Source organism: Trichosurus vulpecula, chromosome 5 (assembly GCF_011100635.1).
Source record: "Trichosurus vulpecula isolate mTriVul1 chromosome 5, mTriVul1.pri, whole genome shotgun sequence".
Lineage (NCBI taxonomy): Eukaryota > Metazoa > Chordata > Mammalia > Diprotodontia > Phalangeridae > Trichosurus > Trichosurus vulpecula.
The window spans coordinates 64,937,009-64,948,285 of NC_050577.1; positions in this window are offsets into that span (position 1 = coordinate 64,937,009).

Here is an 11,277-nt window from a genome sequence, read left to right on the forward strand (position 1 = left end):
TGCTCTTATCTGCAGCTTAATTCCTCCCACCAGGTGGGCCTGGGGCCAGAAGCAACTGTAGCTGTAGGTCTGGAAGCAGCCTTAGAGCTGCACCACCTCCACTTCCCCAGGGGTGGTGACTGACTGCAAACTCCTTTCACTCTGTCCCAGCAGCTTTTTCCACTAACTTTTGTCTGTTGTCTTTGGTGTTTGTGGGTTGAGAAGTTTGTGGGTTGAGAACTGCCACAGCTCACTGATTGAGGGTGCTAGGGCCTGTTCTGCCCATCTCCCAGTCTGGTTGGTCTATGCATGGCCCATGCTGGGCTCCGCTCCATTCTGCTCCCAGCTCCGTGTGATAGACCCTTTCCAGTGACCATCTAGGCTGTCCTGGGCTGGAGCCTTGCTTCCCTTTGCTATTTTGTGGGTTCTGCAGCTCTAGAATTTGTTCAGAGTCATTTTTATAGGTGTTTGGTGGGACCTGGAGGGGGAGCTTAAGCAAGTCCCTGCTTTCCAGTAGCTATCTTGGCTCAGCCCCCCTTTCCGAATCCTTTTTGAGTTCTTCCACAGCCTGAGACCAATTCATATTTTTCTTGGAGGCTTTTGATGTTGGCTCTTTGACTTTATTGACTTCTTCTGGCTATATATTCTGATCTTCTTTGTCACCAAAAAGATTCTATAGTCCGATTCCTTTTTCTCTGCCTGTTCATGTTCTCAGCCAACTATTTGACCCTTGAGCTTTTTGTAAAGGTATGACTGCTTTTAGAGTACAGAGTACTTTGTCCCAAGCTTTAGGGGCCTTGTGGTGCTGTTTTCAGAGCTACTTCTACTCCACAGTCACCACAACCTCTGCCACAGCAGTACTCCTGCTCCCCCAAGAACTACCAACCAGGACTGTGACCCAGATCCAAGCAGGGCAAAGCAAGAGAACCCTGACTCTGTGCCGGCAAAGCATGCCCTGCACTCCTGCTCTGATCTGCCACTTTATTCCTCCCACCGTGTGGGCAAGAGACTCCAGATGCAGCTGACATTGGAACCCTGGAAGCAGCTGCAGGAGATTTCTGCTGCTGCTGTCGCTGCACCACCAACATCGCCCCTGGGGCTGGGACCTGACCCTGTACTTCTCTCACCCAGATCCAGCAGTTTTCTCACTAACCTGCTCCATTGTCTTTGTCATTTATGGTTTGAGAAGTCTGGTAATTGCCACAGCTCAGTGAGGGCCCTAAGGCCTGTTCCACCAGACTCACTGTCTGGTAGATCCTGGCGCAGCCCATGCTGGGCTGTTCTCTACTCCCAGCATGGTGTGACAGACCCTTCCCAGTGACCATCCAGGCCACTGCTTCCCTCTGCTATTTTGTGGGTTCTGTAGCTCTAGAATTTGTTCAGAGTCATTTTTACAGGTGTTTGGAGGGATTTGGGGGAGAGCTTAAGTGAGTCCCTGTTTTCCAGCCACCATCTTGGCTCCACCCCCCCCACCTCCCTGGGTGCCACTTTCTATGTATTTGTAATAGGCCCCACCCTTTATATTCTTTACACGTGGGAGTTCTGCATTTGAAAATTAATATTTGAAAGTTTTATTTTTAAAATTAAATTAAATTTATTTTTTGTTATATTTTAAGTTCTGAACTGTATCCCTCCCTCCCCACCACACACTAGAGAAGATCACAATTTGGTACAGATTGGGTCAAAGGGCAAATGTAATTTTATAACTCTTTGGGCATAATTCCAGATTTCTCTCCAAAATAGTTGGATTTGTCACAGTTCCACCAATAGTGTATTAGTGTCCCAATTTCCTATATCCCCTTCATGTCATTTTCCCCTACTATCATTTTAGCCAATCTAACAGGTGTGAGATGATAGCTCAAAGTTGTTTTAATTTGCATTTCGCTAGTTAATGATTTAGGGCATTTTTTCTTATGACTATAAATAGCTTTGATTTCTTCATCTGAAAACTGCCTGTTCATATCCTTTGACTATTTGTCAATTGGGCAAGAAAGTTTTATTTTTCCTATGGCCTTTGTTCCTGTTATTAATAACTTGCATTGGCTTCAGAGTATCATCTCAATCCATCCCCAAACCTGTAGGAGTTGACCAGAAATAACAATAGCAGCAGCAGCAGTAGTGTTGATGGTGGCAGCTGTAGCCCATCAAAGTGACAGAATATAAGATCAGGGCAGCAAGAACCTAAAGACCCAGTAGTGTCAGATCTCAAACTGGGGCTGTTCAGGAAGACCTGAGTTTGAATCTGGCTTCAGACTTAACTAGCTCTTTGACACTGGACTAATCACTTCACCTCTGCCTTGGTTTCATCGTTTGTAAAATGGGAGTGATAATAGCACCTACCTCCCAGAGTGGTTGCGAGTATTTAGTAATAGTAGTAAAGTTCAGTGTGAATAGTGAATACTTATTTGCTTCCTTCCTTATCTGCCTTTGTGGTTTCAGGATGGACCATAAACTCCCTCCTTCTACCTCCTCTCTCCCAGAAATCTCCCAAAACACAATCTTAGAAGTCCAAGTTAAACAACCAAAAATACCAAGTGGTGAATTGTGGGATAGCATCTGTTTGAGCTTTATGTTACCATTGTAATACAAATGCTACATCTGGGAAGAATAATACAGTAAAATGTATAATTGTTACAATTAGTTTATCAGCATAATTCATATAACTGGCATTTTCATCACAGGATGTAAACTTGTTTTTTTTTTCTCTTTCAAATTGTTAAAAAATTATTTATTTTTGCATTAGTTTTAAAAAATTTTGAATTTTGAATTTTCTCCCTCTCTCCTGCTCCATTCCCACCCAATGAGAAGGCAAGAGATATGATATCAATTATACACGTAAAATTATGCAAAACGTATTTTGCACCTTAGCCATATTGCAAAAGAAAATGCACAAAAAAGAAAAATAAAGTGGAAAAAAGTGTGCTTTGATCTGCATTCAGACTCTTATCAATTCTCTCTCTGGAGGTAGATGAGTCCTTTGGAATTGCCTTGGATTGTTGTATTGATCAGAGAAGCTAAGTCTTTCACAGTTGATAATTGTTACAATATTATTGTTACTGTGTACAGTGTTCTCCTGGTTCTGCTCCCTTTACTTTGCATCAGTTTATTGAAGTCTTATCAGGTTTTTCTGAAAACATACTGCTCATAATTTCTTGTAGCACAATAGTATTCCATCACATTCATAGACCACAACTTGTTCAACTGTTCCCCAATTGATGGATATTGTCTGAATTTCTAATTCTTTTGTTGTTCAGTTGTTTCAGTCCTGTGTGACTCTCTGTGACCCCATTTGGGATTTTCTTGGCAAAGATACTAGAGTGGTTTGCCATTTCCTTCTCCAGCTCATTTGACAGATGAGGAAACTGAGGCAGACATGTTTAAGTGACTTTTCCTTTTCTGTTATGTTAGCCAATCTGATAGGTGTGTGATGGTACCTCAGTATTGTTTTAACTTGCATTTCTCTAATCAGTAGTGATTTAGAGCATTTGATTTCTCCTGAAAACTGCCTATTCATATCCTTTGAACATTTATCAATTGGAGAATAGCTATTATTTTTTTTAAATTGTCTCAGTTCCCTTTGTAGTTGAGAAAGGAGACCATTATTAGAGAAACTTGCTATAAATCTCTCTACCCTCACAATTTCCTGCTTTCCTTCTAATTTTGGTTGCATTGATTTTGTTTGTACAAAATCTTTTTTGTTTTATGTAATTAAAAATATACATTTTACTTCCTATGATGCTTTCTATCTGTTGTTTGTTCATGAAATCTCACCTTATTCATAAATCTGACAGGTACATTTTCCCATGCTCCCTGAATTTATTTATGATATCACCCTTTATGTCTAAATTACTTACTCATTTTGACCTTGACTTGACTTGTGTGAGATGTTGGTCCATACCTGGTATCTTCTAAACAGCTTTCCAGTTTTCTCAGCAATGTTGTTAAATGGAATTCTTGTTCCAAAAGTTTGGATCCTTGGGTTTATCAAACACTATATTACTATGGTTGTTTACTACTGTGTATTGTGTACCTAATCTATTCCATGGATCCTCAGCCCTAGCCCATGTGTACTTTGAACAATTTTCTTACTTGCCTTAGAGCACTTCTTTGAGTTTCACATCACTACAGTACACCAATTTCCCAAACAAGGCCAACAAGTCACTACTGAGTCCTCTGACTCCCGGTATTATCCCCTTTGTTCAGGAGGAGGATAAAAACCTTTGCCTTTTATTCTTTCAGTTTTCCTGACTCTGTTATACACATACCATCTTTCTTTAGAAGGCCGATTTCTGTAAATGATAGAGTGGGTTGTTACTAAATGGAATTTTGCTGTACTAGCAAACTAAATGAAATATTATAAGGAGATTGAGCACAGAGAGCCCTGTATTACAAATCAGAAACAATGCTCTTAAATTTAGAGCAAAAAACAGGTTTCCTTTTTTGTGTCAAATCTGACCAAGATATTCACTTGCCAAAAAATAGCCCATACCTCCAATGTCTTATGTTCTCTATAGTAAAATACAGACTCTTTTTCTTCACACTTAAGGTCCTGTACTAAATTATGTAACTGAAGTTTATCTTTCCTATCTTATTTTTTATCCTTCTTCTTCATTCATTCTATGCTCTAGCCAAACTGGACATAATAGCTATTACTTGAAACTGATGTGATATTCATATTTTCATACTGGCTTTTTCCTATACCTGGAATACAATTTCTTTAAAATTTAAAATTCTTATCTTTTTATGGGATCAGCAAAGATACCACCTCCTCCATGAAGCCTTTCCAGATTCTATTAGCTAAATGTACTCTCTTTTTTCAGATTATGCCCTAATTTGTATTTTATGCTTACTGATATATCTTGTATCCTCCCGGTAGACTTTAAGTTCAAATGAGTACAGAGGCTATTGTTTTAAAATTTAAAATGAGCACAAACACATTCTTAATAGAAAAATATATCCCACCTCTTACCCGGTTTAATGCCTTTAGTAAGCTTCCAACAAAGTTATATAACTGGGAATCATGGAAACATCACATCTTCAAAAGAATAAAAATCACTCAAAGTTTTCAAAAGGCACCTGGTAGTCACAAAGAGCCTGGACATGATCTTAATGATGACTTACTCATGAAAAGTGATGTAAGGGACATAATCAGGGACATGTATGACTGGAAAGGGAGGTTGGCCAGTCATATATAGAAATAAAAGGGCCATAGATAACTTAAATGGTACCGTTGTGTCCTCTAAAAGATCTGGATGAAGAGAGACAGTATTTATGTTGATATCCCATGAGTTTATGTTTTAATCTATGTAGATATTCCCTCCACTGATGCAGGTATCAAGCTTTCTACCTCTTGGTAGATAATACTTGAGAGTTCCTCTGTCTGAAAATGTTATCACCCTGTGGCAAAAGTGGTGATGAACATCATCAAACATGGTTAGACTAGTTCACAGATGATGGACATAGTGGAAACATAATCAAAACCTTTCTGAGTTTGTACTCCATTGAAATATTTTGAGTCACTTCTACACCACAATGAGCTGTTGAAATAGGGCATGAATGGAGAATGGTATTGCATAAATCCCTTATGGGGGATTTGTATGTAAGGTAATGGACAAAAATTGCATGGGATGAGAAGGCATGGATGGGTTGATTTGCTCTAGTGAATAGAATACTCACATCGATGAGCTCATAGGCCCACTAAAGTATCAGAGTAATGATTCCATGGGTGGAGTGGTGAATAGGTTGACAGCACATTACTTTAAAAAAATAAAAAAAATCAATTACAGCATAAATCCATTGTGGTAGCTTAGGGCACTTATCCTTGGTGAGCTTCCAGCCTCTCAATCCTCGATCACATTCCTGAGTAGACTCCATCCATTAGAGCCTAAATTAAAATCCCAAGTTTGGAAAGGGCTTCCACCCACAGATATGCCTAGTTCACAAGAATCTCTTTGGAGGATGAATTGAGTTAGCTGCAAAGTGAGGGAATGTAAGGGAAGGCTGTGTCTTAACTGTTGGCAGAGGTTCTTGAAGGTTTCCAGAACTACTAGTGAGGCACTGAATTGAGTAAAATAATAGCCAGATGGAGCTACAGGTAAGAAAGTTGGGTTAGATAGAGACAACGCAGCAGAGAATAGAGTACGTTTGATGACCAGGGGAATGGGATGAGGACACAGGGCATATCTCAAGGAAAGCAGCACAAGTTGGACGCCAAAGTGTCAGTGACATTTCAAAATGAGTAAACATCATCTTTCCACTTGAATTTTTGATTTTGATACACACATTCATGTAAGTGCCCGAGTTATTTCTCACATGAAGAATATATGCCAAATATTGGATGGTGCTCAAATGTATAGATGCAAATACCTGACAACCTCTGTATATACAATGAACTGATCTGTGTTCTGGGGGTAGAGAAGTTCCCCTAGAGTCTCTGAGAGAAATTCATTCTCCTTGGGCCTCCGAATCTCTGTCTGGTAGCTTTTGTTGTCCAGGGATACTCAGAGCTGCAGTTTAAGGAAGAAGTATTGCTTGAACCATCAAATTCCCTTCTTACCACGTGCCAGGTATTCAGAAGTCACTAATAATTGTTGCAGTGGAGAACGGGCATGATCCTAGTACTGCTTCATAACCTTCTCACCACATGCTAGGTAGAGGATAGTATCCCAAGACAAGCTACTGAACCTACAATGTAGTTGAAATGGCAAAATATGTTCCAAGTTCCAAAGAATTAGTGAGCAAACTTTTAGAACACAATCCCCCCTTTTTAGAAAGGGGGCACTTTTTCTTATCAGCATTAATTCTCCCTTATATAGAATCAGAAAGCATTCAATAAATGTTAACCTATAATAATGAAATTAGTTACAAGCTTTACAAAGTTCATGTAAGTTGCTTTGTGCATTATCATATGAAATTCAGAGTCTCACCATCTGTTCATTATTAAAAATGCTGTGGATTAAAACTTTCAATAGTACATACATTGAAATAGTTTTTATCTTTTTTAAAAAGTAATATTTTATTTTTCCCAATTACATGTAAAAACTATTTTTAACATTCTTTTTAAAATTTTGAGTTCCAAATTTTCTACCCTCTTCCCTCCCTTTCCATCTTCTCTGAGGCATAAGCAAATTGATATAGGTTATACACATATAATCATGCAAAACATATTTCCATATTAGTCATGTGAGAGAGAACACAGGCCAAAAAAACACAGCCTATGAAAAAAATAAAGTGAAACATAGTATGCTTTGATCTGCATTCAGACTCCATCAGTGTATTGCTGGATCAAAGAGTATACAAAATTCCATAGCCCTTTAGGCATAGTTCCAAATTGCTCTCTGGAATGGTTGGATCAGTTCACAAGTCCACCAAGAGTGCATTAGTGTCCCAATTTTCCCATAACCCCTACAACATTTATAATTTTTCTTTTCGGTCATATTAGTCAACCTAATGGTTATAAGGTGATACCTCACTGTTGTTTTAATTTGCATTTCATTAATGAATAGTGCTTCAGAGCACTTTTATATGACCGTAGATAGTTTGATTTCTTCATCTGAAAACTGCCTGTTCATATCCTTTGACCATTTATCAAATTGGGGAATGACTTGTATTCTTATAAATTTGATTCAATTCTCTATGTATTTAAGAAATGAAGCCTTTATCAGAGATGCTTGCTGTAAATTTTTTCTCAGCTTTCTGCTTTCCTGCAAATCTTCATTGTATTGGTTTTGTTTGTGCAAAACATTTTAAATTTAATATAATCAAAATTATCTATTTTATATCTTATAATGTTCTCTCTCTCTCTCTCTTGTTTGGTCCAAAATTCTTCCCTTATCCATAGGCCTGACAAGTAGACTATTCTTCACTTTCCTAATTTGTTTGTGGTATCACCCTTTATGTCAAAATTATATACTCATTTTGAACTTATGTTGGTATATGGTATAAGATGTTGGCTCATACCTAGTTTCTGCCATATTATTTTGCAGTTTTTGTCAAATAGTGAGTTGTTGTGTCAAAAGCTTGGGTCTTTGGGTTTATCAAACACTAGATTGATATGATCATTTGCTACTGTGTATTATATACCTAATCAATTCCACTGATCCATGACTCTATTTCTTAGCCAGTACCATTGTTTTAATGATTACCATTTTATATTACAGTTTGAGATCTGGTATGGGAAACTTTTTTCAGTATTAGTGGTAGCATACATCCAGGAAGGCATGGGAAGCATAAGGATCCCTGTTAGCAAGATTTGAGAGAAAGCCTAATTAAAGTAGGAGAAAGAGTCATGAATGTAGAAACAGAGGACCCAAGTTTAGACTCTGTCTCTGAAAATACTAACATGTGACTTTGGCCAAGTAAGTCCCTTAACCTCTTTTGTCCTTAGGCAGCTAGGTGGCACAATGGACGGAGGCATGGAAAAGGAATTAGGAAGACAAGTTCAATCCAGCCTTAGATACTAGCTATGTAAGCCTGGGCAAGTCAACCTCTGTTTGCCTCAGTTTCTTCATTTATAAAATGGAGATTAATAGTAGCATCTACCTCCTAGGATTATTGTAAGGCTAAAATAAGATAATATTCATAAAAACACTTTGCAAATCTTAAAGCACTATGTAAATGCTAGTTATTATTGTTGTTTTCTCATCTGTCAAGATGTCTGTGTTGGACCAAAAGATCTCTAAGTTCTTTTCCAGAACTAAAAATATTTTTTGAAATTCCATAATATTACAACTGAGTATGAATGAAATGAACAAATCTGTTGAGATCATTTATAAAGGTAGGGTCTTATAAAGGTCACTTTAGGGAGCCATTAAAAATGTTGAGGATACAGTACCTGATCTGAAGGTGATTAAAGTCTAGAGGAGGATGGAAAACTCCATTTAGAGGAGCACAGTAAACAATAAATCAGCAAAGGCAAATTAGTATTTCAATTCAATGAACATTTTCTTATATATCTACAACATGCAAGACACTGTTAAGTACCAGGGATATGAAGATATAATTGTTTTGCCAATCCAAATTCACAGAAAATGTGAAATGTATCTTGACTTCTTGGTGGGTGGTAGTTAAGGGAAGTCTCAGATCCCAGATTAAGAATTCTGGATGTAGAGCATAGGAAGAGGCTGAACATGAAATGCCTCTATAGGTAGGTTGGAGCCAGTTTGTGGAGGCTTTTTAAATGTCAGGCTCAGGTGTTTGTATTTTGTCTTTTGAGAATTAGGGAACCATTGAAAATTTTTGAACAAACCAGTGACATGGTCAGATTTATGCCATACAATGACTATTTGAGCATTTGTGTGGAAATCCAGTGAGACAAGGGGGAGACTGGAAGCAGAGAGTCCAATTAGGAGGCTGTTGGTAATAGTTTGGGCAAGAAGTGATGAGAACCTGACAAAGTCATGTATGTAGATATCAGGATAAGGGCATACCATATGTTAATATATGTATGCATGTATATATACATGTATGTATATATTATTCTAAATTTAAGAAATAAAATAAGCATTTCCATAACATAGTAGAATAGAAAAAAGATGATTTTACATGAAACTCCAAATCTATTATGTATAACTTGCTATTTCTTTTAAATATTAATAAAGTTATCATGTAACTTTATTTTTTCCCTTTTTTCTTCCTTCCCCTGTTCCCCACCCTACAGATGGCTACCATTAGATAAAAATAATAATTATGGAAAACTTGCAGACCCCAGACTGAGCTGTACCAGCAGCAGAAACTCAGACCAGATATCGTCTCAGAAGTAAGCAGAGCCCAATACTAACATAAAGTCCAAAGTCAGGAAGTAGGCTAGAAGAATGAGCAAACCAAAAAAGAATCCAACTACAAAAAGTTTTATAGTGACAGAGAAGCTTAAGAAACAAACACAGAAGACACTGACTTGAAAACACTTACAAGCAAAGTCTCCAATTAAAAAAAATGCAGATTGGACACAAGCCCAACAATAATTCCTAGAAGAGTTAAAGAAAGAGCCAAACAAGGAGATAAAGAGCAGAAAAAAGGATTTTAAAAGATTTTAAAAATAAGAGTGGTAGAGGAAAAAAATGAGAAAAGAAATGAGAACTATCCAAAAAAGTTATGAAAAAACCTAAATTGTGAAAGATGTATAAAATGTCACTAAAGAAAATAATTCCTTAAAAATTAGAACTGACTTAAATGGGAGCTAATGGCTTCAATAGACATAAAGAAGTAATAAAACAAAGTCAAAAGAGGAAAAAAGAAAATATCAAATATATGATGGAAAAACAACTGATCTGGAAGATAGATTGAAGAGAAATCATCTGTCTCCCTTAAAACCATAAACAAAAAAAGATCCTAAACACATTTCAAGAAATTGTAAGGGAAAACTGCCCAGATATCTTTAAATCAGATGGCAAAGTAATGGAAAGAATTCACAGTCACCTCTTGAAAACAACTCAAACATGAAAGCTCTCAGGAATATCGTTGCTCAAATAAGGAACTTCTAGGTCAAAGAGAAAATACTGGAAGCAGCCAGAAAGAAAGAATTCTAGTACCATGGAGCCACAGTCAAGGTCACATAAGATTTAGCAACCACTGCTTTAAAGGGACAGAAGGCTTTGAATGTGATATACTAGAAGACAGAGGATTATAACCAAGAATGACTTACTCAGCAAAACCAAATATAATCCTGCAGGGGAAAATGGATATTGAATGAAATAAAGGACTTTCAAGCATTCCTGATGAAGTGACTAGAGATGAATTGAAAGTTTGATATTCAACACAGGACTCAAAAGAAGCACAAATAGGTAAGTACAAATGACAAATCACAAGAGACAAAAAAGGTTAAACTGTTTATATTATTGTAAGGGAAGATGATACATATAAGCCCTCAGAACTTTATCATCACCAGGGGGCTTAGAGGGAGTCTAATTAGATAAAGGACCTAGATGTGATTCTATTTTGTTCCAATGGTCTCAAAAGAAGAATGGAAGGGTGGAGAAGAGGGATGCACTGGGAGAGGAGAGAAGAGAGAGAGGAAGAATGAGAAACATTATCTCATGTAAATAGGATTTCAATGAAGAGGCTATATAGTGAAGGGGACAGTGAAGGGGAGAGGACAACACTTGAACATCACTCTCATCTGAACTGGTTCAAGAAAGCAAGCATATACATACATACATATGTATAGACATACATACATATGTATAGACATACATACATACATAAACATACAGTCTGGTATATAAATTTATCTTACACAACAGTGAAGTAGGAGGGAAAAGAGTTAAGAAAAGGGCAGGGGTGGTGTGGATAAGACAGAGG